Source organism: Panthera pardus, unplaced genomic scaffold, assembly GCF_024362965.1.
Source record: "Panthera pardus isolate Hobbes unplaced genomic scaffold, ASM2436296v1 HiC_scaffold_6, whole genome shotgun sequence".
In the NCBI taxonomy this organism is placed as follows: Eukaryota; Metazoa; Chordata; class Mammalia; order Carnivora; family Felidae; genus Panthera; species Panthera pardus.
Window position 1 is genome coordinate 51636378 of NW_026526991.1, and position 27498 is coordinate 51663875.

A 27498-nucleotide genomic window follows, 5' to 3' on the forward strand; every position below is an offset into this window, starting at 1 on the left:
ATGTGCCTTATATAGTTTTGACTCTGGGATAACATGTTATATTAATAAATAAAAAGAAAAAAATGAAAATGAATGGAAATAAATGAACCTAACTGAATATCCTGTTGTTGGCACAAGAATACAGAAAAAATTACTAAGTTGCTTTAGAATACAGTATTGTGACTATACATCAATGGTGGTATATATTCCAAGGGCAAAAAGAGCTGCAAAAAAAACCTTAAATGTCAGTAAGTAGCATTATTGTTACTATATTGATTTTTTTTAATCCTTATGTACACTATGGGATAAAGCAAATAATGTTAATGCCACAAGAAACCAAGACGTTCTCAGTGTAACCGAAAACTCAAGTGTACAAAGAAATTAAGGGTTTTTTAATTCTGCAATATTATATTTGGAACTTTGGAACTAGTATGAACTTTTCTTTTTTTTTTTTTTTTTTTCAAAAATACATACACAGTTGAACAAGGAACAACAGGGGAGTAAAGGATGTGAACCTTCCCACCCACCCCCAATAGTGGAAAATTTGCATATAAATTTGACCTTCCAAAAACCTTACTAATTGTAAGTAAGTAAATTGTAAGTAAGTAAACCTTACTTACTACTGACCAGAACCCTTACCAATAACATAAATGGTCAATCAACACATATTTGAATGGAGTGCCTTGCTGGCTCAGTTAGTAGAGCATGTGACTTTTGGTCTTGGGGGTCCTGCATTCCACACTGGGTACAGAGCTTACTTAAAAAAAATTAATTACTGGGGCACGTGGCTGGCTCAATATGTTGAGCATCTGAGACTTGATTTCAGCTCAGGTCATGACCCCAGGGTCATGGGATTGAGCCCTGCATTGGGCTCTGCACTAAGCAGAGTCTGCTTGGGATTCTCTTTCTCCCTCTGCCCCTGTCCCCAACTTGCCCTCTCTAAATTAAAAAAAAAAATTAATTCCTATGCAAATTTTGGGGGCACCTGGCTGGCTCCATCAGTAGAGCATGAGACTCTTGGTCTTGGGGTTGTGAGTTTGAGCCACACACTGGGTATAGAGATTACTTAAAAATAAACTTAAAAAAAAACACATATTTGGTGTGTTAAATGTATTATATATGTATTCTTACAATAAAGTAAGCTAGAGAAAAGAAAATCTTAAGAAAATCATACATTGAAAAAAATTTTTAAAAAATCATACAGAAAAGAAAATGCATCTACAGTACTATATTTATTGAAAAAAAAAACACTTATAAATGGACTTGTGCAGTTCAAACCCATGTTGTTTAGAACTAAAGACACTGAGTGGGTTTTGAACTAAAGACAACCCAGCAGCAATGAACACCTGCAGCACCCAAGTTGTGGTCTCTAAAAACCATTCCCCACTAAAAAGAATCAAGACTCCTTTGAAGTGTGACTGATTCTACATCTGAGCCAGAAAAAAGTACAAGATGAGCCTGAACCATTTTGATGAGCTAAGGAAGTAAGGAAGTGCTCCAAGACTAATAGGGGCATGTCAAAAGGACATAAGAGTCACATGAATAGGCTACTACTGGCCAAAGATGGAAATTTTGACCATCAAAAACAATGACTGCTATTGATTGAAAAGTATTGAGTATTTTTTAAATGCAGTCCTAATGATATTCTGAAAGAGCTGGAAAAGAAGTCATTCTTATGACTCTGGCACACTTATTTGGTAATCAGTACATTCTGGGCTTTATGAAGTACCCCAGAATCTGAGGACAATGTCAGAAATGACACAACTCTAATCATGAAATACACATTTCATACATATAGAATCTGTTAAAATGAGATTCTTAATCTGCAAAAGTAAACCTGGCTCATTTGGGATACGTAAGCTACTCGGTTATGCCTGCCCCACTGGGGGAAAAATGCTTTGAAAAAGTACTGCCTCATCACTTGAGAAGATGAAGTCATTGTTTAACCTGGTCATAATTGACTGTTTGGCTTAGATTTCCCAACACTTTACACCAAGCTCAAAATCTATCCTTCGTCAGCCCGATACTTTCATAGTTTCAGTACATGTTGATTTTCCTTTTGCTTTCTCTTAATTTTAATAAGATGTCCATTGACTGTTCCAGCCTATCTCAGCTGTGCTGAGAGTAATAACAGAAAGAGAACTGACGTTTGGCTTTAGCCAATTTTTTAGAGGGCACCACAGGCCCCTGGTTGTGAAGACGGTGATGAATGGCCAGAATCAAAGGAAGAGAACCGGAAGGAGAGGGAAAATCCAAGAAAACAAGCCGGTATCTGCATGCACAGTCTCATCTTCCAGAGAGCTCTCATCTGCTCAAACCTTAGGGGGTTCTGTGTTCTCTTTTAACCAGAGAGGCTATTCACACTCAGTTTCTAACACTGGGCCAGCAGGAAAGACAGCCTCAGCAGCCAAGAAGAGGAGCAGTGGGCTCGGCTCTACAACATTGCCTCTGGAGCGGAAGGGACATCCAGCTCCCACAGCTGGTGGACATGTGCCTCTCAGACCATCCCCCTCCCTCTGGCCCAGACTCCATGATCACCAAACAAAGGCTGAGTGTCATCTGACTTCCCATAGATTTTGCTGCAAAGAAGAAAATGCACCAGCCAGTTAATAGCAGCCAATACCCCCGAATTTGCCCAATTCTCAGTGAGCTGAGGAAATCAAGTTTCTGGACTGCCAAAGGAGAATCTAGACCCTAGATTGCCAAGCCCACCTCGACATGTCATGGCTGACAAAAAGCCCTCTCTCCATAACTCTTCTCCAGACAATTTTTTTTTTCCCATTAGTAATGGGTTTGTTTACTTTCAAGATAAAAATTCTGTTTCATCTCCAATGTATTACAAGGAAAAACTCTTTTAAAAAAGTTTCCTTGAAAACTTGCCATTCTAAACTACATAGAAACTGAAAACAGCAAAAAAAGAAAAAAAATAGTTTCTACTATTATAGCAATAAATAGTGACAGAATTAAATATTATTATTTTGTTTACATTGAAGAGGAAAGCCAGGATTGCCAACTTTTACAGCAAACAGATAATTAAACAAGCAGTAAAATACAATGGTCTAAAAGCAGCCATGGCATAAGCCTAGTATTATACTTATTGTATGACTCATGGTTTCTTATTCATGTCTGCAATATTGTTTTCTAGAAGCAAAAGATGTCACCTGAAGTCAACTTGCATAGGAAACAATGCCAGCATGGACTTTGCTTGAAGACCTCAGGTGGTAAGATTCCCAGCCAAGGCCAACTTAACATCCCTCTTTACTAATTGAGTGATCTTTACTAATCAAATAATATCAGTGAATTCACATTTGGGCAAATCATACCTTGGCACAGCCTTGAACAATTACAATTTAAGCTGTATTTGGCAAAAAGAAGGCTCAATGAAAACTGATTGGGATTTGAAACTTACTTGGATTGCTAAAGAAAATGAGTGTTTTGAGAGAGCCTCCTGAATGGTATACAGAGTCCAATCCCCACGGGACATCCCCAGAGATGGAAGTTCCCAGGCTGATACAAGAAGCAGGGATCTTCGGCTACCCCTGCACCTTCAGGTCCTTGAGCTGGGAGTGAGGCTCTCTTGAGAGCAAAATATTCCTTTATTCGGAGGCACAGAAAGCCCAACTTAAGGAATAAAAGCTCTGTCCCAAGGGGCTTCCAGACAGAAATCGGGTCTGGGACTTTTGTGATTTCCTCATGCTACTATTTTTAACAGTAAAATCTTAAAATAAAAAGGGCCTACGTGCTTATCTACAGGGACTGAACAGAACTAGTAGTGACAATTACCAAGAGAAAAAGCCCTGGAAGCCTGCTTTGAGGAGAGGAAAAAAACCCTACAGGGAGCTGTCTTGCTTGGGAGTGGGGGGCAGGGGGCGGGAGGGGTGAGAAACAGCCTGGAACTCATCCTTATAGCTGCAGAGTTTTCTCGCATCGTTTGTGAGTACCCAAGTCTCTGACGGCAGATGAGAGGTTACCACATAGCAGGTCTCGTGGGTCTAGCAGGAGATGGGTACATCTCTGCACCCCTGCTAACTAGAAGGGCGGGGGTCTGGTGGCATAAAGCCACTATTTTCCTCTCTGCTCTCCCCACGACTTGAGAAAGTCTGTGAGCAACTCCTGAATAGTAAAAATCACATCTCCCCTAAAGGGACAGTAACTATGACCAGTACTGTAAAGGTTAACACTCTCCTCAGACCTACTTAAAAGTAAGGACTTAATAGGTAGTTCCTTCAACCCATTATCTGGGACAAAGCCCACGCACTATGAGCTTATGGTGATGAGCATCAATCATAACCATTTTCCCATCATGAAAGAGGCATAGAGGCAGGGCAGCAGGAAGAAACTGAGGGGGAAGAAAATCTTACAATTATCTGACATATCATGTTATGTACATGGGACATTTTATTTTCTTTTTGTGTGATTTTCTCCCCTCAGTCATAAAACTGATTTCTCTATTTAAATACAGTCATCCTTGCAGACAATCAGGTGTGGCTTTTGTATCTTATTTGAGAGAAAGGATCCCATCAAGCATGGAACAGAGAAGCTTTTAAATTCCAAAACCAAATCCACTCTACCTCCTGAGGGTCACTGTTGATGCTTTCTCTGGACTACTCCCTTTCATCAGATATTTTCAAGAACAAAACCACTCCTAACATTCCCCCCCGCCCCCCCCCCCCACACACACACGTTCAAATATTTTGGATGAAGTATTTTAAGAATAACCAGTTTTGTCTACAGATCAGAAAAAAAAAATTTTAATGTTTATTATTTATTTTTGAGAGAGAGAGAGAGAATGAGCAGGGGAGGGGCAGAGACAAAGGGAGACACAATCCGAAGCAGGCTCCAGGCTCTGAGCTGTCAGCACAGAGCCCAACGCAGGGCTTGAATTCACCAACCATGAGATCATGACCTGAGCCCAAGTCGGAAGCTTACCTGACTGAGCCACCCAGGCGCCCCTACAGATCAGAAATTTTTAAGTTATGACCATGATATGAGAATTTAATTCCCAAGGGGAGTGGAAGTCCCACCTCTGGGTACCATATGAAAATGTACTTAAAACCCTGCAGCCAAGTCCACACAACCTCAGATACACAGCTAACCCAAAATTTTAGAAGTCATCATATTATTCCTCTTGGCCTCTGATTTTCTATGAAGTATTTTCTTGCCTCAAAATAAGTGAAAGTGATGTAATACTGCCTGAGGTAGGTTTATGTTGACTACAGAAAGACATCTTTGTATTTCTTTTATTCATTTATGCATTCATGAAATAAACATTCATTCGTCAACCACAGTTGGAAAGGCTTTATGCTATGGTCTGTGGGAAGTAAAAGTATGAATTCAGTACATTCTCTACCCTCAAGGAACTTACGGTTTACTGAGGGAAGGACAAAATGGGTGGTGACAGGACGGTGTGAAAGGTTTAAAATACTATGTGAGTATTTAAAATATCATGTGAGTAGTGGAGGGATAGCCTTATCTTTACCTTACCCTAAGGACTGTGTATTCCAATGTTTCCCCAGGGCTTTATTTCATTAAACTGTTAGATTTCAACTGAAAACAAGCCAAGGACAAAGCTGATTTCTGCTCTTACAATTGTGGCGATTCGGCTCTTTGCTTCCACATCAGGAGTAGAGCTGGAAGACGCAGACCATTGCTTCAGGAGACGGTGTCATTGTTCACCCTAGTCATGAGGAACTACTTAGCTTGGCCTTCCCAACCTTTTACACCAAACCATTCTATGGTTCCTTTGACCCAGTCAAGGGATATGAAAGGAGAGGGTTTCTGATACCTATTGATGCAAATTAGCGTGGCTTGCAAATACATGTTCATAGAGAGGAGAAGGGTCATGTCCTTAAGAAGAATGTGCTTAATTTTGATGGTGAGAAGAAAGAAGTATTGGAAAGAGAGATTAGAGTCAACATTAATGTTGGCGTGGCTGGTCTGGGAGCCTCAGATCACTCAGAAGGTGTAGAATATGCAGGCTAATGAGGAAGCGTGTCAAAGCAGTCACGGCACCTAGTGCGGCCCTCCAGGGGACAATGTGATGTGTCACAGAAGTGCTGGCTCTGAAGGCAGGCAGACCAAGGTTAGAATTCCACTCACTAGCTCGATGTCTGCGGGCAAGTTGCTTAATTTCTAGCTTTCAGTTTCCTCATCTTTAGAATCAACGATACTGATTTGAGGTCCTGTGTGGAATTAAATGGCAAAATAATAGCAAAAGTCCAGAGTCTAGCACATAGTGGTACAAAGTAGGCACTCAGTACATTTACATTTGGGCGTCCTTTTTTCCTTAGTGTATGTTGTTACTGTACAGGATAAAGTTAAAATGGCCCGGAGGGCGGTCTACCCAAATATCTGCCTAGCAGAGGACCCAGGACCAGACCCACAGGAGAGTGTGACTGGCCAGAATACCTCACCGAGGTTCCGACCAGGTGTTCTTCCTTTGCATTCTTACCCTACTGCCCTCACTCACTTGATAAGACTATTAAGATTGGCAGGGTGCCTGGGTGGCTCAGTCATGTAAGCATCCAACTCTTGATTTTAGCACAGTTCCTGAGATGGAGCCCCACATCGGGCTCTGTGCTGACAGTACAGAGCCTGCTTGGGATTCTCTCTCCCATTTCTCTCTGCTCCTCCCGTTCTCACTTTCTCTCTGTCTCAAAAAATAAATAAACATTAAAAAGAAAAAAGAATATTAAGATTAGCTTCATGTTTACTCCAAAGGACTGTATCAGAACTGCTAAATGGAAGTTACAGAGAGTCAGATACCAGCAAAATGTAAGAATGCTCTACCTGTAACAAAACCCAGAGCCTCAGGACGCCTTAAATGCCCTGTCCTTCAGAGTTCTCAGGCAAAAGCTACACACCCAGCAGACAGGAATACCCTCAATGGACGTGTAAAATGAGGTATGGCTCAACAACTAATAACAGTGAAACAGCTTCAGTTTAACTGATACTCAAATTCTATTACTCTGTAAGAATCCCTCAATCCAATATAAATGTTTACCAACTGTAATGCACAGAGAATACAGGTGGAGTTATTATATTTTCAGGTAAGCTGCAATTTAAGCAAAAAGATCCTTTTGGCTTCCGTCCTCATTAAGAATACTTGTAAGATATATTATTACACTTTCTTGGACTTCAAAAGACTATTCTGAACAAACTGAATTTTTATGTATTTATTAAGAATCTTACATTATCTTTAGATCATTACTCTCATTATATGAGAATCCAAGACACTACTGGAAAGGAATCCCAAATCATGTTAGGGACTACATTAAAAGGAAAATGCATATCTCCTGAATTACATGTACCTGGGGGTAAGAGGAAGTTTATGGTGTATCAATCAACACAGTCCTCAGTGTTTTGAAGGGTAGCATATCTGGTGACTTATTCATTTTTACCTTTACCTTCATAAACATTTAGGAATACACCAGTGTGGGGCGCCTGGGTGGCTCAGTCATGATTTCACAGCTTGTGAGTTCAAGCCGACGTTGGGCTCTGTGCTGACAGCTCAGAGCCTGGAGCCCGCTTCAGGTTCTGTCTCCCTCTCTCTTTCTGCCCCTCCCCTGCTCGTGTACTGTCTCCCTCTCTCAAATATAAGTAACATTTTTAAAAAAGGAATATACCGGTGTATCCCTGGAAATGGTTATGTATGTATTCTAGTCTTTGAAAGTCAACCTAAAGTTTGGGTAATAGAGAAAAACTTTTTTTTTTTTTAATTTTTTTTTTAATGTTTATTTTTGAGAGACACAGACAGAGTGCAAGTGGGGGAGCGGTAGAGAGAGAGGAAGACACAGAATCCGAAGCAGGCTCTAGGCTCTGAGCTGTCAGCACAGAGCCTGACGCAGGGCTCGAACTCATGAACCATGGGTTCATGACCTGAGCCGAAGTGGGACGCTTAACCAACTGAGCCACCCAGGTGCCCCGGTAACAGAGAAAAACTCTTAAAGAAGCAGACAGCTTAATAAGTACACTTTCTATGTGTTTCTTCTCTTCTAGAAGCAATACAAATATGGCCTATTATACTCATGTACTTGATAGAGCAGTGCTGGCACCTTTAATTACCATTGTCTTTAGTCCCAGCTTATCACAGAGTCTCACTTGGCAGTATGTTAGTCTGGCCTGATGCCAGAATCAATTAGATATGCCAGCTCCTAGGGAGGGAATAGATTATATCTTTAAAAAAAAAAAAAAAGCAACCTCTGGTTTCTCTAAATTTTAAACCTTCCCGATACTTGAAAACTAAGTACCACAAAGTATTTTAGAAAACTTCTAAATAATTTTCCAGCATAGGGCTTGATACACCATAGGCAGTCAGTAAATGTTTTTTGGTTTTTTTTTTTCATTGCCTCTATGACACACAAAAGATATCAGATCACGATCCTGGATTGAACATTTAAAAATGGTACCTGCATGAGGACCTGAATGGAAATTTTTCCAAAGAAAAATTTTCCAAAGACATACAGATGGCCCACAAACACATGAAAAGATGCTCGACATCACTAATCATTAGGGAAATGCAAATCAAAACCACAATGAGATATCACATTACACCTGTCTGAATGGCTAAAATCAAAAAGACAAGAAGTAGCAAGTGTTGGCAGGGATGTGGAGAAAAAGGAACCCTCATGCACTGTTGATAGGAATGTAAATTGGTACAGCCACTGTAGAAAACAGTATAGAGGTTCCTTTAAAAATCAAAAATACGGGGCCTGGGTGGCTCAGTCGATTGACCATCTGACTTCAGCTCAGGTCATGATCTCATAGCTCGTGTGTTCGAGCCCCGTGTTGGGCTCTGTGTGGACAGCTCGGAGCCTGGAGCCTGCTTTGGATTCTGTATCTCCCTCTCTCTCTGCTCCTCCCCCACTTGTGCTCTGTCTCTGTCTCAAAAATAAATAAACATTAAAAAAAAACTTTTTAATCAAAAATAGAAATATCATACAATCCCATAATTCCACTACTGGGTATTTACCTAAAGAAAACAAAAACACTAATTCAAAAAGATATAGGCACCCCTACGTTTATTGCACCATTATTTACAACAGCCAAGATATAGAAGCAACATAAGTGCCCACTGACAGACAAGTAAATAAGGAAGATGTAGCATTTAAATATACAATGGAATATTACACAGCCATAAAAAGGCCATTTTGTGACAACATGGATGGACCTAGAGGGTATTATACTAAATGAAATATGTCAGACAGGGAAAGACAAATACTGTATGATTTCATTCATATGTGGGATCTAAAAAACAAAATAAGTGAATAAACAAACAAAAAGCAGAATCTAAACTATAGAGAACTAAGGGTTGCCGAAGGGAAAGGGGTGGGGACATGGGCAGAATGCATGAAGGAGAGTGAAAGATACAGGCTTCCAATAATGGAACAAGTAAGTCCTGTGGATAAAAGGCACAGCATAGGGCATACAGTGAGTGATACTGTAATAGCATTGCATGATGACAGGCGGTAGCTACGCTTGTGGTGAGCATGGCATAACGTATAGAGAAGCTGAATCACTGTGTTGTACACCTGAAGCTGTAAACACCGTGTGCCAACTATACTCAAATAAAAAACGTCTTTAAACAATAAAATAAAAAATAAAAACGGTGCCTGCAGATTGTGGTAATCACTTTACAATATATGCATATATCAAATCATTATGTCATACACCTAAAACTAATACGGTGTTATAGGTCAATTCTTTCTCTAAAAATAATTTTTTACACATGGTACCTGCCTTAGCACCTGTATTCCATATGCCACACTTCTCCCACCCCCCCCCCAGCTGATTCAGCTATGCCTTTGAATTATTTATAAGCACATCTTCTCCTCTCAATAGATCATAAACTCCTTTGAGCATAGGGACTAAGTCTTATTCATTGTTGTATGTCCCCCCCACAACTGCCCGCAGCTAGCATGGGACTCTGTACACATTTGGTACTCAGTACATGAATGTTAAAAATAAACAACATCATAAATTCATCATGTCAGGAAGAGAGCCATACCTTCCCACTCATTGAAAAAGAGCTTTTTATTCAACTACAAGAGACATAAGCAGATGTGTTTATAAACAGTTATTTTGACTGACATTTGTACAAAGCACAAAAAAAATCCCCAAACACTATTCTTAGTCTCCCTGGCAAGTTTCCAAAACATGTAATGCTCAAATGTCACATACTTGCTCTGCTTATCAGGTGAAAGATGCTCTTAAAATACTAGCTATCAAGGCAGTCAGCATAGTATAGTAGCCAAAAAGCACAGACTCTAGAACCAGCTGTCTGGACTTGAAACCTGGCTCTACCACTCAGGGGCAATGTAACTTGGGTAAGTTAATTGCCTCAGTTTCCTCATCCATAAAATGGGACAATTAAAGTACCTACTTAATAGGAGCTATTCTAACAATCCAATGATGCAGGTAAAGCACTTACTATACCATCTGGCCCACGGTAAGCTCTATATAAATATGACCTACTATTTTATTTATTTTTATTTTTTTAATAGAACTTATTGTCAAGTTAGCTAACATACAGTGTGTAAAGTGTGCTCTTGGTTTTTGGAATTCCCATGGTTCATCACTTATATACAACACCCAGTGCTCATCCCAACAAGTGCCCCCCTCAATGCCCATCACCCATTTTCCCCTCTCCCCTGCCCCCCCCATCAACCCTCGGTTTGTTCTCTGTATTTAAGAGTCTCTTATGGGGGCGCCTGGGTGGCTTGGTTGGTTAATCGTCCGACTTCGGCTCAGGTCATGATCTCACAGTCCGTGAGTTCGAGCCCCATGTCGGGCTCTGTGCTGACAGCTCAGAGCCTGGAGCCTGTTTCAAATTCTGTGTCTTCCTCTCTCTCTGCTCCTCCCCTGTTCATGCTCTGTCTCTCTCTGTCTCAAAAATAAATAAACGTTAAAAAAAAAAATTTAAAAAAAAAAAATAAGAGTCTCTTATGGGTTTGCCTCCCTCTCTGTTTGAAACTATGTTTTCCCCTTCCTAAAGGAAAGACATTTTAAACTATTACATCAATATTGCTACAGATTACAAATGATGCTGCCAGGTCACTCTAGCTTCTTTGCTCTTTAATTATGTTACCACCCATTCTGGAATGGATTTTAGTGTAAAATTAGTCTAGGAAGCCCATAAAAGAGAACATTAATTTAAATTGACAAATTGCTCACGTTTTTAATCATCTTGATTTTTTTAACATGTTACTTGAGGAGAAGTCTCTTCAATGCAGACAAGTTAATCCTTCCCTGCTCTTCATAAATTAATAAAGCCGCAGCATTATTTACCCAACAGCCACTTGCCCTGCAAGATCACTACAACCAGGAAATCAATCTTTCACAGCACAGTTTAAGTAAGCAATTTTCTTCTCAGTCTTTCCATTCCTCCAATACTATAACTTTTTAAATAATGCATGCAAGTTTCTGAAATTTGGCTCCATCATTTTATTTTAAAGAGTTTTCCCAAATGTAGCCCATCATTTGGTAGAAAGTTCTGGTCTTTCAATAAATTTTGATTTGCAATGTAAGTAAGTTTTATGGTGTGCTCTACATTCTTACATGTTTTAACACTAATTCCTCGAGCTGGAGGTGGCAAAGACATCCAGGAAGGAGAAATACCTTGTCCAAAAAAATCATTTTTCTAAGTCTGTCAATTTACCAGGACTATATTTTTTAAAGCAGTTGCACAAAGAAAGAAGTAAGGATAAAAGTGGGACAACTAATAGCAAGAACTACCATGTACCCATTGTCTACTACAAATCATCACTAAACTAGGTACTCTAATTATCTCATTTTACCAAAAAGGTAGCAATTATCTTCCAAGAAATGGGGAGCGAAAGGGCAGTGTATGCATATATCATCAGGGTAATTGTTTTACTAAGCATAAGAAACAAATGACTAAAAGAAAATACAATCAGGGGCTCCTGGGTGGCTCAGTCAGTTAAGCGTTCAACTCTTGGTTTCAGCTCAGGTCATGATCTCACAGTTTGTGGGTTTGAGCCCCGCATCAGGCTCTGCACTGAAAGTACAGAGCCTGCTTGGGATTCTCTCTCTTCCTCTCTCTCTCTCTCTCCCCCTCCCCCACTCAATGCTGTCCCTCTCTTTCTCTCAAAATAAATAAACTTTAAAAAAAGAAAAAAGAGGGGCACCTGAATGGCTCAGCCGGTTGGGCGTCAGACTTCGGCTCAGGTCATGATCTCGCAGTTCCTGAGTTCGAGCCCTGTGTTGGGCTCTGTGCTAACAGCTCAGAGCCTGGAGCCTGCTTCGGATTCTGTGTCTCCTTCTCTCTACCCCTTCCCCGCTCATGCTCTGTCTCTCAAAGATGAATAAACGTTTAAAAAATTTTTAAAAAGAAAATACAATCAAATACAGTTAATTCTGGGTGGTGAGAATATGGGAGCCTACTATATTTTTCCTTGTACTTTTCTGACTTTTATTCCCTAAGAAGGAACCAAGGAAGGAAAGAAAGAAGGAATAAACAAGCAAACCAACCAAGAGGTGAAATAACTTTCCAAAGGTCATACAAATAATAAGGCGGAGCTGGGATTTGAACCCAGGTCTGTCTCACTCTAAAGTCATGCTCTATCCACTAAGCCAATGAAATATAACCATATATTTTTATCTAAGCAGGGTCAAAAACATTTTGGAAGTTGTTAAAGACTTGTTTACAGCCCCATTTATGTTACCAAAACTGAATAAGATACCCATCATTTCCCCAAACTCCCCCTCTTCTATTAATCTACTAAAACAAAGTACTGGTACAGGTAACAAAGCATCTGCTTCAGCAAGGTTAGCTCAGCACAGCAGTGAACCCAAACAAACAAACAAACAAACAAACAAACAAAAAACATGATGCCAGAGCAAACGAGTGAGGTTCTTAGGCTAGGATTACAGAAAACCAGCTGTATCTTTTATGACACATGATGGGGCATGCAGGAGTTAATTAGTGCCCACAGAGAGATGGGCTTGGTGGAGACCGCATGGGGCATGCCTTTCTGCATCAGGTCACCCCACAACTCACCCAGGGAAAATGTGGGCCACCTTAAAGTTCCCCGAGAAACTGCAGATATGATTGATCTCTAAAAATAATTTGCCGAATGTGAAACAGGAAACAGGAAGCTGGTTAATTAGCTGAGAAAGCAACAAATTAAAGACCCTCTCCATAGAGAGAAAAATGGTAAATGATGCGGACTCAGGGTATAATCAGTCTTGAGTGATGTTCAGGCCATTGTTGCGTTCCCTCATGTGCAAGGAGCAGCTGTTGTAATTACTACATCTCGGAGTCAGGATGACATTTGAGATGATTCAAACCAAATTGCCCAGACTTTTAAAAACGTGTTTGAAAACTCTTGCACAATATCACACACGGTAGCAAAATCTCATTAACTACTTACTAATGTTGAAGCTTTGACGCAGTGAGTCAACCCCTCAGATGCTCCCTTGCCATATGTCCAACATTTGCGTTACAAAATTTGATGTACAATTTAATCTGAAATGAACTTTAGTCAAAGAGAAATGCTTAGGATACTCCACCAACCCACCTGGTCCTCATCTAGGTGAGTTGGAACCACACAGAGGGATGCTATGGGCAGCAAATTCATCTATGGCTGACTCTCCCAGGAAGGAAAAATTAGATTAGGCCAGTGATGTGAGTTTACCTTCCACCTCCGAAGCTTTATGGCTTCCTAATAGGAAGGACAGTTGAGCTCTAAAACAGATTACTAGGGTCTAACAGAAATGACTGTCAGAGAGCAATTTTCAGGGGAAGAAGTCCAAAGAATACTCGAGGACAATGCTGTCTAAGACTTAATTCGATAGTCAGCCGTTTCTTGTGTCCTTCCCTGTTGTAGCTTTCTCCTACGTTACCCTGAAACCTTCCGGTAAGTGTGTCACTGACAACCAGTGCCACATGCCCGTGGTACACTGGGGAATGACAAAGGAGGAACAGGTGGAGAGTGAAGGAAAGGAATGAGGAGGAAAGATGCACTGTGGGGGCGGAGAGCACATAGCAATGGAGAAGTCGGACGGCTGAATCAGAATGGATGTGAAACGCAGACCTACCAACAAGGGCTGTTGGGAGCCAGGGCTACATTTTGCTATTGGTTGTCTCTAGTCCCAGAGGTCACTCTTCATTTCTCCATGGCCTTGCAACCGTGGGAGGTGTGTGGAGGGGAAGAGCAGGAATGAACGGTCAGGCAGGGGGGCTTTGTACTGAACAGAACGTGGGAGGGCGACTGCCAGAGAATCCCCCTTTCTCTGACCGCAACAGCTGAGAACGTGGAAGATAAAGACCTGGAGGGAAGGAGAAAGAACACAAGGAAGAGGGAGAGGACAACATTCCATCGGGAGATCCCACATTCCACGAGGCACAGTAGCAAGCCTTCAGACTGGACCTGTAGCAATACTGATCAGAAACCACAAACAAGTGGCTGGGTATGAATCATGACTCACAGAGGCAGAGGGAAGCCATAGAAGCAGTTTTAAGTGAGGAAAAACAAGTCACAAGATCAAAGCTGAGGAGACCAGAAAAGGACACAAAGCAGATGCATAGAGAAAAATGGTTCAGGATGAAGACTGTAAAGAATTCAGGGCATTAAAGGTGTATTTTTTGATGTAATGCTATATGAATGGCACAAGGGCAGGTTTGCAATGTTTACAGTTTATTTATTTATTTTTGAGAGAGAGAGAGAGAGAGAGAGAGAGTATAGGGGAGGACAGAGAGAGAGGGAGACAGAGAGAGTCCCAAGCAGGCTCCATGTTGTCAGCTCAGAGTCCAACATGCAGCTCGTTTCCTGATCGTGAGATCCTGACCTGAGCCAAAATCCAGAGTCGGACACTTAACCGACTGAGCCACCCAGGTGCCCCAAGACTTGCCATGTTTAAGAAGTCAGAGCTACTCCATATTTGCAGCAGCACTATTTGCAATAGCCAAGGGGCGAGAGCAATCCAAGTGCCCATCCACAGATGAATGAATAAACAAAATGTGGCCTATATGTACAGAGGAACATTATTCAGCCTTTAAAAGGAAGGAAATTCTGGGGTGCCTCAGTGGCTCAGTCGATTAAGTGTCCGACTCTGGATTTTGGCTCAGGTCATGATCTCACAGTTTGTGAGATCAAACCCCACATTGGGTTCTGCGTGGACAGTGAGGAGCCTGCTTGAGATTCTCTCTCCCTCTCTCTGCCCCTCCCCTGCTTGCACTTTCTCTCAAAACAAATAAACTTAAAAAAATTTTTTTTTAATAAACAAAACAAAGCAAAAGACAGGGACACCTGGGCAGCTCAGCTGGTTAAGCATCCGACTTGAGCTCAGGTCATGATCTCACGATTCGCGAGTTTGAGCCCCGCGTCGGGTTCTGTGCTGACAGTGCAGAGCCTGCAGCCTGTTTCAGACTCTGTGTCTCCCTCCCTCTCTGCCCGTCCCCTGCTCACGCTCTGTCTCTCTCTCTCTCAAAGATAAATAAACATTTAAAAAAAGTGGGTTTTTTTAAAGGCAAATAATGAATGGTGGTTTACAGGGTCTGGGGAGAGGGAGAAATGGGAACTTATTGTTTAGTGGATGTGGTTTTGCAAGATGAATACCACTGAAATACACCCTTAAAAATTAAGATGGTAAAGTGATATATAATTTAGCACAGTAAAAAGAGAAAATGAGGGTCGCCTAGGTGGCTCAGTTGGCTAAGCGTCCGACTTCGGCTCAGGTCAAAACCCTGCAGTTCACAAGTTTGAACCTCGCATCAGGCTCTGTGGTGACAGCTCAGGGCCTGGAGCCTGCTTCGGATTCTGTGTCTCCCTCGCCCTCTGCCCCTCCCCCGCTCACACAGTCTCTTTCTCTCTCAAAAATAAACATTAAAAATAAGTTAAAAATAAATAAATAAGGGACACCTGGGTGGCTCAATCAGTTAAGCATCCGACTTCAGCTCAGGTCATGATCTCACGGTTTGTGAGTTCGAGCCCCACGTCAGGCTCTGTGCTGACAGTTCAGAGCCTGCAGCCTGTTGCAGATTCTGGATCTCCCTCTCCCTGCCCCTCCCCTGCTCGTGCTCTGTATCTCTCTGTCCCTCAACAATAAATAAATGTAAAAAAAAATTTTTTTAATAAGTATTTAAAAGAAGAGAGATGCCTTTAAAAACATACACATGCACAGATGCAGATTAGCACTTGGTGTCCAGCAGTTTTGAATATATTCCCCTTATAGCAGTATCTTCCGAGATACAGTACGTCTTTGATAAAAATTTTCGAGCCTCTACCGTATACAAGCAATGTGTTAGACACTGGGAACATCAAGACTGGTAAAGCAGAGTCCAATGTAAGATACAGACCAGGAAATAAAGTATGGCAATTCTATGTGACCAGGATGATCCTGAAAAGAGTGAGCATCTAATTCAGACTATGTAGTCAAAAGTACTTGGCAGGAGGGGCACCTGGGTGGCTAAGTCAGTTAAGGGTCCGACTCTTGGTTTCAGCTCAGGTCATGATCTCAACAGTTGTGACATCGAGCCCCACGTCAGGCTCTGCACTGGAGCCTGCTTAATATTTTCTCCATTTCCTTCTGCCTCTCTCTCTCTCTCTCTCTCTCTCTCTCAAAAAAAAGTACTTGGCAGGAGAGATGATCCCTCAGCTGCACCCTAAAAATAGAAGTTACCACATAGAGGTAGTGAAGAAAAGAGTACCAGACAAGGGGAAATAGTTGTGGCTGGAAAAAATATGGTGAGTTGTTGTTTTTTTTTTAATGTTTATTTTATTTTTGAGAGAGACAGAGCATGAGCTGTGGAGGGGCAGAGAGAGAGAGAGAGGGAGATATAGACTCGGAAGCAGGCTCCAGGCTCCAAGCTGTCAGCACAGAGCCCGACATGGAGCTCAAACCCACAAACTGTGCGATCATCACCTGAGCTGACGTCAGACACCTAACTGAGCCACCCCATCACCCTGAGAATGTGGTGAGTTTTAAGCACCTCATGTAACTCCTCCTGCTTGGAGCACAGAATGGGAAGTGATTTGAAGGAGAGGAAGGTAGAGAGTCAAACAGCGTCCACACATCAACAATGAAAATGATTTTTCTGGACAGTGATAAACCAGTTGATGGAAGGATGCTTTAGCTTTTGATCCACGAGTAATTTTGTGGGGGGAAAATGCCATGAATGGTATATTAGGACAAAAACAGAATAGGAGTTGAGAGGAAACGCAGCACCAATTACCCATGTGGCCATAAGCATCTGTGTGTGTGTGTGTGTGTGTGTGTGTGTGTGCGCACGCACACATGTGCATTAAAATACACCTAAATTTACCGTGTTAACCATTCTCAGTCTACAGTTCTGTAGCGTTAAGTGCATTCACACTGTTGTACGACTGTCTCCAGAACTCTTTTTCCCAAACTAAAACTCTATACCCATTAAACAATAACTCCCTCTTCCTCCCTCTCCCCAGGCCCTGGCAATCACCATTCTACTTTATACCTCTACAATTCTGGCTACTCTGGTGCCTCATGTAAGTGGAATCATATAGCATTTGCCTTTTTGTGATAGCGTTATTTCATTTAGCATAATGTCCTCAAGGTTCGTCCATGTTGTGGCATGTGTCAGAATTTCCTTCCTTTTGGGGCACCTGGGTGGCTCAGTTGGTTGAGTGTCCGACTTCGGCTCAGGTCATGCTCTCACAGTTTGTGGGTTCAAGCCCTGCATTGGGCTCTGTGCTGACAGCTCAGAGTCTGGAGCCTGCTTTGGATTCTGTGTCTCCCCCTCTCTCTGCCCCTTCCCAGCTTGCGTTCTGTCTCTCCCTCTCAAAAATAAATACACATTAAAAAAAAAAAGAATTTCCTTCCTTTTTAAGACTGAACTATGTTTTACTGTATATATACACCACATTTTTGTTTATCTGTTCTTCCACTGATGAACACTCAAGTTGCTCCCACCTTTTGGCTATGGTAAATAACGTTGCAATGAACATGGGTATACAAATATGTCCTTCCAGACCCTACTTGCAATTCTTTTGGGCATATACCCAGAAGTAGAATTGCTGGATCATATGATAGTTCTATTTTTAATTTTTTAAGGAACCATCATACTGTTTTCCATAGCAGCAACACCCTTTAACTTCCCACTAACAACGTACAAGGGCTTCAATGTTTTCCACATTCTTGTGAACACTTGTTATTTTCCAGATTTTTCTTTTTTTATAGAAGCCTTCTTAATAGGTGTAAGGTGGTTATAAACATCTTGTTTGAGCATTCAATTTCATCGTCTGTAAAATGAGCACATTGGATTAAATGATCCTGAAGGATCTGAAATTTCATTCTATGAATTCAGATGAGAATTCGGTTGATTTCCTGGGAAAACTCAGCAAGGTCATTTAATCACTCTGAGACTCACATTCCCTAGCTATATTCACAGCACTGACACACTGGATGTGGTTTCAAGTTAAACACAGACTGAAATTCAAGTGCAAGGAGTATTAACTTAATGGGACCATTTAAGAGAGCCTGGTCCCAGCCATCCGTGGGGAGGGCACTGGATACTGAAGTTGATTGGTCCACATATTCACACTGTTGTACAACCATCTCCAGAACTTTTTTTCCCAAACTAAAACTCTATACCCACTAAACAATAATTCCCCCTTCCTCCCTCTCCCCTGGAGCACACTTCACTGTTCACCCCACACGCAGGTGGGGGGGGGGGGATTATTCACAGTGACTATAATAGAGACACCTTCTAACTCATTGCTCAACATTCACTTATATAAAGGGATAGAACTGCAACTAAATTAAAAAATGACCAGGCTCGGATGGCAGACAGAAGAGGTGATTACCTCCAAGAAATCTGTTATGTTTTCTGGTGTGGAGTGAGTCCTTCCCAAATACAGCAAATAAAACTCTGAACTGGGAAACATATTTTCTCAATGGGACACTTCGAAGAGTCACCAGTAAGTCCCTGGTGAAGAATACTGTGCTTACAAACAGGTAAACAAAGACAAGAAGGACAATTTGTAGAAAAAAACAGTAATACCACAAACAGAACCCAGGACTCCTGAACTCACAGCCCAATAGGCTTCACAAATTTAGCTCCTCCTCTAAAAGGAGGATTATTATTATCATTACATCTTTCCAAGAACAACAAAAATCAAAAATCCATCAATATGGCTGTGTATATATTGTTTAGGTCTTTTTGTAGGAGTACTGGCACATTGAGAACCTGGTGTGGGAACCAAACATGAGAAGCCTCCTTAATGTTCTATCAAGACTCATCACCCAACACCTGAAAACCACAAGGGTTAAAGGTGGAGTATCTCATACTTTCTGTGGCTGATCTTGGGACAATTAGGGCAGAAAAAGCTCAGAGAAGGCCACCAACAAGGGCTGAAAGAGGTTTGTCCCAAAAGAGTCACAATGTATGGAGAAAACAAGGAAATGACTTTTGTGCCTTCTTTTCCATTCGTTTTTAATTATATCACATACTGATTCTGGAAACTGTGTGATCTGACAAAGCAGAAAACTGCTGGATATGAGAAAGACTGAGCAGGAAGGAGGGGGTCCAAGCCCCGGATAAGGAAAAGGAGCAAGCCTGCCCTCTGGTGGACATCCTGAGTAGTGGCAGCAAGACCTGAAAAATGAGACTTTTTTTTTTTTTTTTTTTTTTTTTTTTTAAAGTAGGCTTCAAGGGGGTAGGGGGCAGGGCTTGAATTCACAACCCTAAGACCAAGACCTGAGCCAAGAACAAGAGTCCAACGCACTTACCGGGCTGAGCCACCCAGGCGCCCCAAGAATGAGACCCTTTCTGTCTGCACCTTTAGCTGGAGGATTGAGACACACAAAAAGCCAAGGCACCTATCTACAAGTTTCATGCATATCAGAAACTTTATGGGAGAGATCACAGGCCAAATGGCAAACTCTGATGTTGCCTTAGTGGAACTGTGTTGAGAAGGAAATGCTGAGTGAGACCAAAAAAGAGCACTGTCTAAAAGGCTAGGCATGGGCTGTGATGTGCATTCATTAGAAGCTATTCTTTCCCAACAGACAGACAAACAGATAGATAGACAGACAGACAGACAACTTTTTAAGAGAGAGAGAGAGACCACGTGCCCGCACAAGCAGGGAGGGGTAGAGAGAGAGCAAGAGAATCTTAAGCAGGCTCCACCCCCCAGCTTGGTGCCTGACATGGGGCTCAGTCTGAGGGCCGTGAGATCATGACCTGAGCTTATATCAAGAGCTGGTCACTTCACTGACTGAGCCACCTGGTGCCCCTCAAAACATTACTTCTACAGAGTCCATTACTAACACCTACCTGTTCATGCCCTTACCAGAAAAAAAAAAAAAAAATGATGTTACATTACTATTCAATGATATATAATCCATTGAAAGTAAAAATCATGACAAAAACCCCAAGCAGCAGGTAGGAAAAGACTTCTGACATCCTGAGGAGGGAGATAGGGTCAGATATATATTTAGAATTGGGTAAGTAAACTTTTACAATGCTGTTGAGGAAATAAAGACAATACAGCTGAATTATCTGTATTTGCTATTGTTCTGCGGCCTGATACATAAATTTTCAAACAGTTTTTTGGACCTTCTAACTAGAATGATAGAACCTAATTTTTCCCTACTCACTCCATCCTCGCATAGAAATAAGACTGTATTAACATTATCAATTAATAAGTATGTCCTGGTCAAACAGCCAAACTCTCAAATAAGCTTTCAATCTAGCTAGGAAGGCAGTTCACATAAACTAGTGCCCTGTGTTCTGTTAACAGTTACACTAGATTAATTATGAGGTCCCCTCTAGCTCCAAAATTCTAAGATGTTATAATTACACAAAATTCCTGCACATTTACTAATGACAAAGTTCCAATCTCAACCATCCCGATACTGTTCCTTCCTGATCAGTCCCTTTCCCATATGTCAGAGTGATGAATCCAAATCTGCACTGTTGTTCACAAGCTCCGCGCCTACTCCGCCTGTCCCCCTCACTTCCATCATCAAGTCACCTGCCTCACACATGCACGGTGACTTTGACCGAACCTCTTAATTTATCCCACCAACCCACCCACCCAGCTATCCATCCAACAGACCTTCTATGAGCTCATCGCAATGCCAAGCATTGTAACAGATGCTGAGGACAAAAAGGTGAATGATATAGCCTCTCCCTCAGGAGATCTATGTCAAATGGCCAGGGGAAGGAAATAAATAGATGTATAAAGAAACAAACTACCACTATATATATGTATATACATACATATGTGTGTGTGTGTATAATATATATATATATATATATATATATATATATATATATGGTAAAATGTTATTGGTGCTATAATAGAACTAAGGATAAGGAATGATGGAATTAAGAGGAGGAAAAGGTTGGGGCGCCTGGGTGGCTCAGTCGGTTAAGCAGCCGACTTCGGCTCAGGTCATGATCTCACGGTCCGTGAGTTGGAGCCCCGCGTCAGGCTCTGTGCTGACAGCTCAGAGCCTGGAGCCTGCTTCAGAGTCTGTGTCTCCCTCTCTCTGACCCTCCCCCGTTCATGCTCTGTCTCTCTCTGTCTCAAAAATAAATAAACGTTAAAAAAATTTAAAAAAAAAAAAAAAAAGAGGAGGAAAAGGTTAATCAATAATAACCAATGGGGACACAGAAAAGGCTCCATGCAAGGAAGTCGGGACAAGCCTAGTTCTCAATCCATCTCACTGCATCACCAAAAGACTTTGGAAAGACTATAACACCCTTGCCTTTTAAATCAATGTGGCTTCTGTCTCCAGTATTCTACTGAAACAGAAACTCCTCTCCATCACTTTTTTGTTTTTAATTTTTATTTGAGAGAGAGAGAGAGAGGACACGAGTGAGGGAAGAAAAGAGAAAGAGGAAGAGAGAGAATCCCTGTGGGGAATAAGCTTAGGAATTGCCTGAGCTTGCACCCATGGGTTAACAAGGCATATAGGAGGAGTGCCTGGGTGGCTCAGTTGGTTAAACATCCAACTTCAGCTCAGGTCACGAGTTTGAGCCCCACCATCAGGCTCTGTGCTGACAGCTCGGAGCCTGGAGCCTGCTTCGGATTCTGTGTCTCCCTCTCTCTGCCCCTCTCCCAATCACATTCTGTCTCTCTCTCAAAAAATAAATAATAAAAGAAAAAAAAAAGGCATATAGGAATGAAGACATATAGGAAGCCTCAGGATGAAAGCATCCAAGATTAGGTATTCAGGGTGGAAGCACCCCCCACTTTAGTACAATAACAGAAAGCTGCTTTCACAGGAGGGAAGGACCAGTATAGGTAAAAAGGGCTATCGACCACACCAGGGCAAAGTTGCCCAGAGCAGAGCTTATTAGCAAAAGAAAGGTGCCTTGCTGACCCTGAGGTAGCATGCTAGGTCTGTCTTATCCCCTAGGCTAGCTAAAGATAGACAAGGCACCTCATGCCTGCTGTAAACAACCATCTGCTCAGTGCCAGGAATTTGTTTTGTATTGACCCAAACTCCTAACACCACATGTCTTCAAAACCCTCTTTTCCTCACACCCATGAGTTAATGTTCACGGTTTCATGGTCTCTTTGTGTATTCCATCATGCTTGTAAGCCTTCTGATCCTAATAAAAACAGAGCAAGGACCCTTACTCAGGGCTCTTGTCTCCTCCCGGACATTAGCCTCTCTCACATTTTAATCCTGTGTCTGCTCTCTTGCTGGACAAGAGAGAACTCCAGACCCAGAGTCTACACAAATCCCAAGCAGGTTCCAAGCTCAGCATGGAGCCCGACATGGGGCTCAATCTCATGAACCATGATATCATGACCTGAGCCAAAATCAAGAGTAGGATGCTCAACCGATTGAGCCACCCGGGCACTCCCATCATTTTAAAAAGGCAAAAATCCCAGGACACCTGGGTGGCTCAGTCGGTTAAGTGTCTGACTTTGGCTCAGGTCATGATCTCATGGTTCATGAGCTCGAGCCCCGCATCAGGCTCTATGCTGACAGTGCAAAGCCTGCCTGGGATTCTCTCTCTCTCCCTCTGTCTGTGCCCCTCTCCCACTCCCCATCTCTCTCAAAATAAGTGAATAAGCTTTAAACAAAAAGGCAAAAATCCGATGTGTTTTTCATTTTCCTATTTGACTCCTCTACGGTAATTTTATGTACAGCCATGTGTACTTTACAAAAGTTCTTGAGAACTGTTCTATAGAAGCTAAAACTGCACCTCCTTGAAACAGTCTCTGTCCTCCAACAGCTTCTTCTGCACAGCTCTCCTTTGAGAACTCTGTTCTCTGGCCATTCCACACACTCCTCCCCAACAGCCCCACGAGGTGCCCCTAAGGGATCTTAGCTGCAAGCACTTATTAATGCTTCCCAAACCTTACCCAGACCCCCAGGCCCCCAGATTCCTCCTCTTCCCACACCAGCCTCCTGGCCCTACCCAATCTCCTTCCTAAATGTCTCACTGCCTTTCCTCCATTCCCACAGCTCCTTCTCCGAGAGCCCATCAATTCAACTCATTTATTGCATCAGCCTCCTCCTGATACTCCTCATGTACACTCTCCCTCTGCAGCCTGTCCTCCTCACTGGTGCCAAAATGATCCTTGAAACACAAAACTCCAATCACATCACTCTAGTGCTCAGCAGTGATGCTATAGGACACAATGTAAACTCCCGCCTCAAGCTCTGCCCCTTCCCTCCAGCCTCCAGTTTTATATAATTTGTAACACTAGATTACTGAAAGTATCACAAATATCTGATGCTCTCACAGCCTCTGCACCATTATCTCTGCCTGAAATGTCTCCCAACGCCTCCCACCCTCACCCACATGACATGTGTCTATCATTCCTCTATCCTGGTTCTTTGAGATGTCTCAAGGAGGATTTGGGGGACTCTCATCTTTGCTCCTATCTCCCTTTGAGCAGACAGGCAGGTGCCTACTTTCAGATATAATGTGTGTCCCCACAATATGTATACATATCCTCTTCCCAACTGTGACACATGAGAGACGAGCCATCTCCTTGCATGCTACTGGAGAAGAGTAAGCTACGCTTTCCCAAAAAGCTAAAGATGTAAAAACACCTAATCATGATTATTCAGTATCTCCTCCTCCAATAACGCCACCCCATCAATTTTTTTAAATGTGAGGAGCCTCAGCAACCTTCACAGTTGCCTTAAAAAGGCACGTATCCAAACGCTGATGGAAAAGGCAGCCTCCAACCCTTCCTACTGCAGGAATAAAGGCAATAAGAGTAAATGATGCAGCCAACACTATTCTAACCACGTCACATACTTTAACTCACATAATTCTCATAATGAGAAGTAGGTATTATCATCATCCTCTGTTTACTGATGAGAAAACTGAAGCACGGGGGTGTTAATTAACTTGCATGAGATTGCACATCCAGGGAGTGGCAGAACTGGGATTCAAGTTCAGACAACACAAAAGTCCTCCCGCCCTGGGTCTGTGGTTTCACTTTCTGCGGTTTCGCTCACCCACAGTCAACCACAGTTCAGAAGCAAATGATGCCCCTGATGTATCATATCCTGACCTCATCTCATCATGTAGGCATTGTATCATCTCACATTATCACAAGAAGGGTGAGTACAGTACAGTGAGATAATTTGAGAGAGAGAGAGAGAGAAAGAGAGAGACCACATTCACACAACCTTCATTAGAGTATATGGTTATAATTGTTCTATTTTGTTATTACTTGTTAATCTTTCACTGTGCCTAATTTATAAATTAAACTTCATCATAGTTGTGTGTATGCATAGGAAAAAACATAGTATATACAGGATTCAGCACTATTCACGGTTGTAGGCATCCACTGGGGGTCTTGGAACCTACCCCTCGTAGATAAGGGAGGACTACTGTACAGAGAACATAAATTTAATACTGTTTTTAAGAAATTTAAGAGAGAATGAGAACTCCCCCTGCTGGCTGTATATTTTTCTCTTGTCATAACTGATAGCAAGGACACCAACCAGGAAGTCCTCAGTCACCAACCAGCTGAGTATTAGCAAAGCTCTCAACTCCTCTACCCTTCACTTTGCTCAACCATTAGGTTGGGAGTAAGTAGAAATCAGATTTAAATTCTCTTCTGGTTCTAAATTATGATGACTTTGAGATTCAGATTTTTCTTTTTAATTTTTTTAATGTTTATTTATTCTTGAGAGACAGAGAGACAGAGCATGAGTGGGAGAGGGCAGAGAGAGAGGCAGACACGAAAACCAAAGCAGGCTCCAGGCTCCGAGCTGTCAGCACAGAACCCAACGCAGGACTCAAACTCATGAACCGCAAGATCATGACCTGAGCTGAACTCGGCACTTAACCGACTGAGCCACCCAGGCGCCTCCAGATTTTTTTTTTTTTTCTAAAAGCCACAACAAACATCTTCTGCTTTTTTCAAAGCCCCAACAATCTCTAGGAAGTCGGAGGTTCAAAAGCTGTTACTGTTTCAAATATTCTACAAACTTGCAGTATGCGTAGGAATGAGCAAATTAGGACAAAACAGAAAAAATAACCCTAAGCTGTAAGACACTAAAGAGTTTTTTTTTAAAAAATGAGAGGAAACTATGGCTAAAAATACTGTAAGCAATTACAATCCTGTTGCTTTCATCTAGTCATATTCTCACTAAGTTACTTCAGGGCAGATCAAACTGCTAATTATATATCAAAATATACCTAAATCTGTTATCCGTATTAACAAAATTGTGCCAAAACTCACGGTTCTGCCACCAAGTTCCTTAAGGCAAACTACCTTAAGATTTTTTTAAAGAGTTTATTTTTAAGTAATCTCTATGCCAATCTGGGGCTTGAATTTACAACCCTGAGATCAAGAGTTCCACACTCTGCCGTCTGAGCCATCCAGGAGCTCCCAAATCTACCTTAATTTAAATGCTAACTTCTTTATATGTCAAATATATCTCAGTAAAACCTGAAAAAAATGCTAATTTCTTTTTACCTTCTGAACTTATGAAAAAGGAATATGCACATCTGAGTGAAGACAGACAGAAAAAAATTGCAGTAAATCTGGTCCCCACCAAAACCACACTAAAATTACAGTACAGGGATCTTTACCGTAACCCTATAAGGACCAGGAAACAAAGCAGCAGAGACAACAACAAAATGTTGAAGCTCAAAAAGCATATGGACAAGTAGAAACTGACTTAGAGCCTACAAAGCCAGATCTCAGATTGACAAGGCAAAGCTTCATTACATCACATATTCCACAAAACTCAGAGATGGACAGCCAGCTCTTGAGGAGGCTTACTAAGGAGAACCTGGAGGAAGCTGTTGAGAAATGACTGCATCCCTACATCCTCCCCTCTATTTCATGAGGTTGGGCAATTACTCCTGTCATCCTTCCAAAAGTTTGAAGGTTTCCTTTCTGAAAAGGGTTAAAACAAAGAGTTGCTGGACAGCCAGCTGACGGTGAGTACATGACCTAACACAAAGGGACTCAGCGACCACCTGCATGCTGACTGCTGAAGGCAGAGATCCCAGCGCTTACGCCCACAGACCTTCACGATCCAAGCAGGAGGTCAGCAAGCTCTTCCCTGAGGAAGCTGAGTAGCCCCAAAGGAAAGACCTGAAGGTACTTACCTGGGGACCCATCCAGGTGACTCTTGAGCAAAGCTCAAAATCAAGAAGCCTTACTGGACAGTTCAGAGTTCAAGTCACTATTTTAGACCCCCACACTTAATTATAAGCAGACAGCCAAGGACTACTAGATATCTGAGAAAAGACTCTAAATATAATAAGTTTTGAAAGTTTCTTTCCTCCTTGTATAATCTCTTTCCTCCAAATTGTTTTCTGTTTGTCCATTTTAGTCTCTATCATTAATATCCTTGAAGCAATAAGAAAATATATAAATTTATAAAACAAGAGTAGGATACTATATATAAAACAAACAATCAAATAACAATCCCCCAAAAAAGAGGTCTCAATAGCAGGATGGGAAAATAAAGTTGAGATAGTCTGCAAGAAAGTAAAACAAACAAACAAACAAAAAAAGACACCAAAAAAAGAGAGATGGAAAATAAGAAAACAAAGAATATTCAAGAACTAATCCAGAAGTTCCAACAGCCAAAAAATAGAATTCCAGAAAGAGGAAAAAGAAAAGGAGGAAGGAAAAGCATCAAAGGAATAATTTACATAAATTTTCCAGAACTGAAGGATGTAAGCTGCGTGACTCAGAGTCTATCAAGGCCAGGCACAATGGGTGAAAACAGACCCACACCAAGCAAAATAAGAAGGAATGTGATAATTTCAGAACACCAAGAACAAAGAGAAGATTCCACAAGCTTTCGGAGGTGGGGGGAGGGGGGAGTCCAGTACAAAGGATAAGGAATCAGAAAGGCTCCAGACTTCTGAAGAGCAAGAATGGAAGAAGTCAACAGAGGAAGTATGAAATTGTCCAAGGAAGGGTCTAATAAAGACATCTTCATTCCTGCACAATTTCCAAACTTCTACCTCACAGGCACCCTTGCTCGAGGGGATACAGGCAATGATATAAAAAGAATAATCAGGAAAGAAGAAAACGTGGGATATGGGAAACAAAAGATCCAACACAG

General features: G+C 41.7%; 1 protein-coding gene across 2 annotated transcripts in view; it reads right to left on the bottom strand.

The window, feature by feature from the left end:
* The window catches only part of TBC1D30 (TBC1 domain family member 30), an 85307-nt gene that overhangs the window by 42366 nt on the left and 15443 nt on the right, over positions 1 to 27498 (bottom strand). The window lies entirely within an intron of this gene.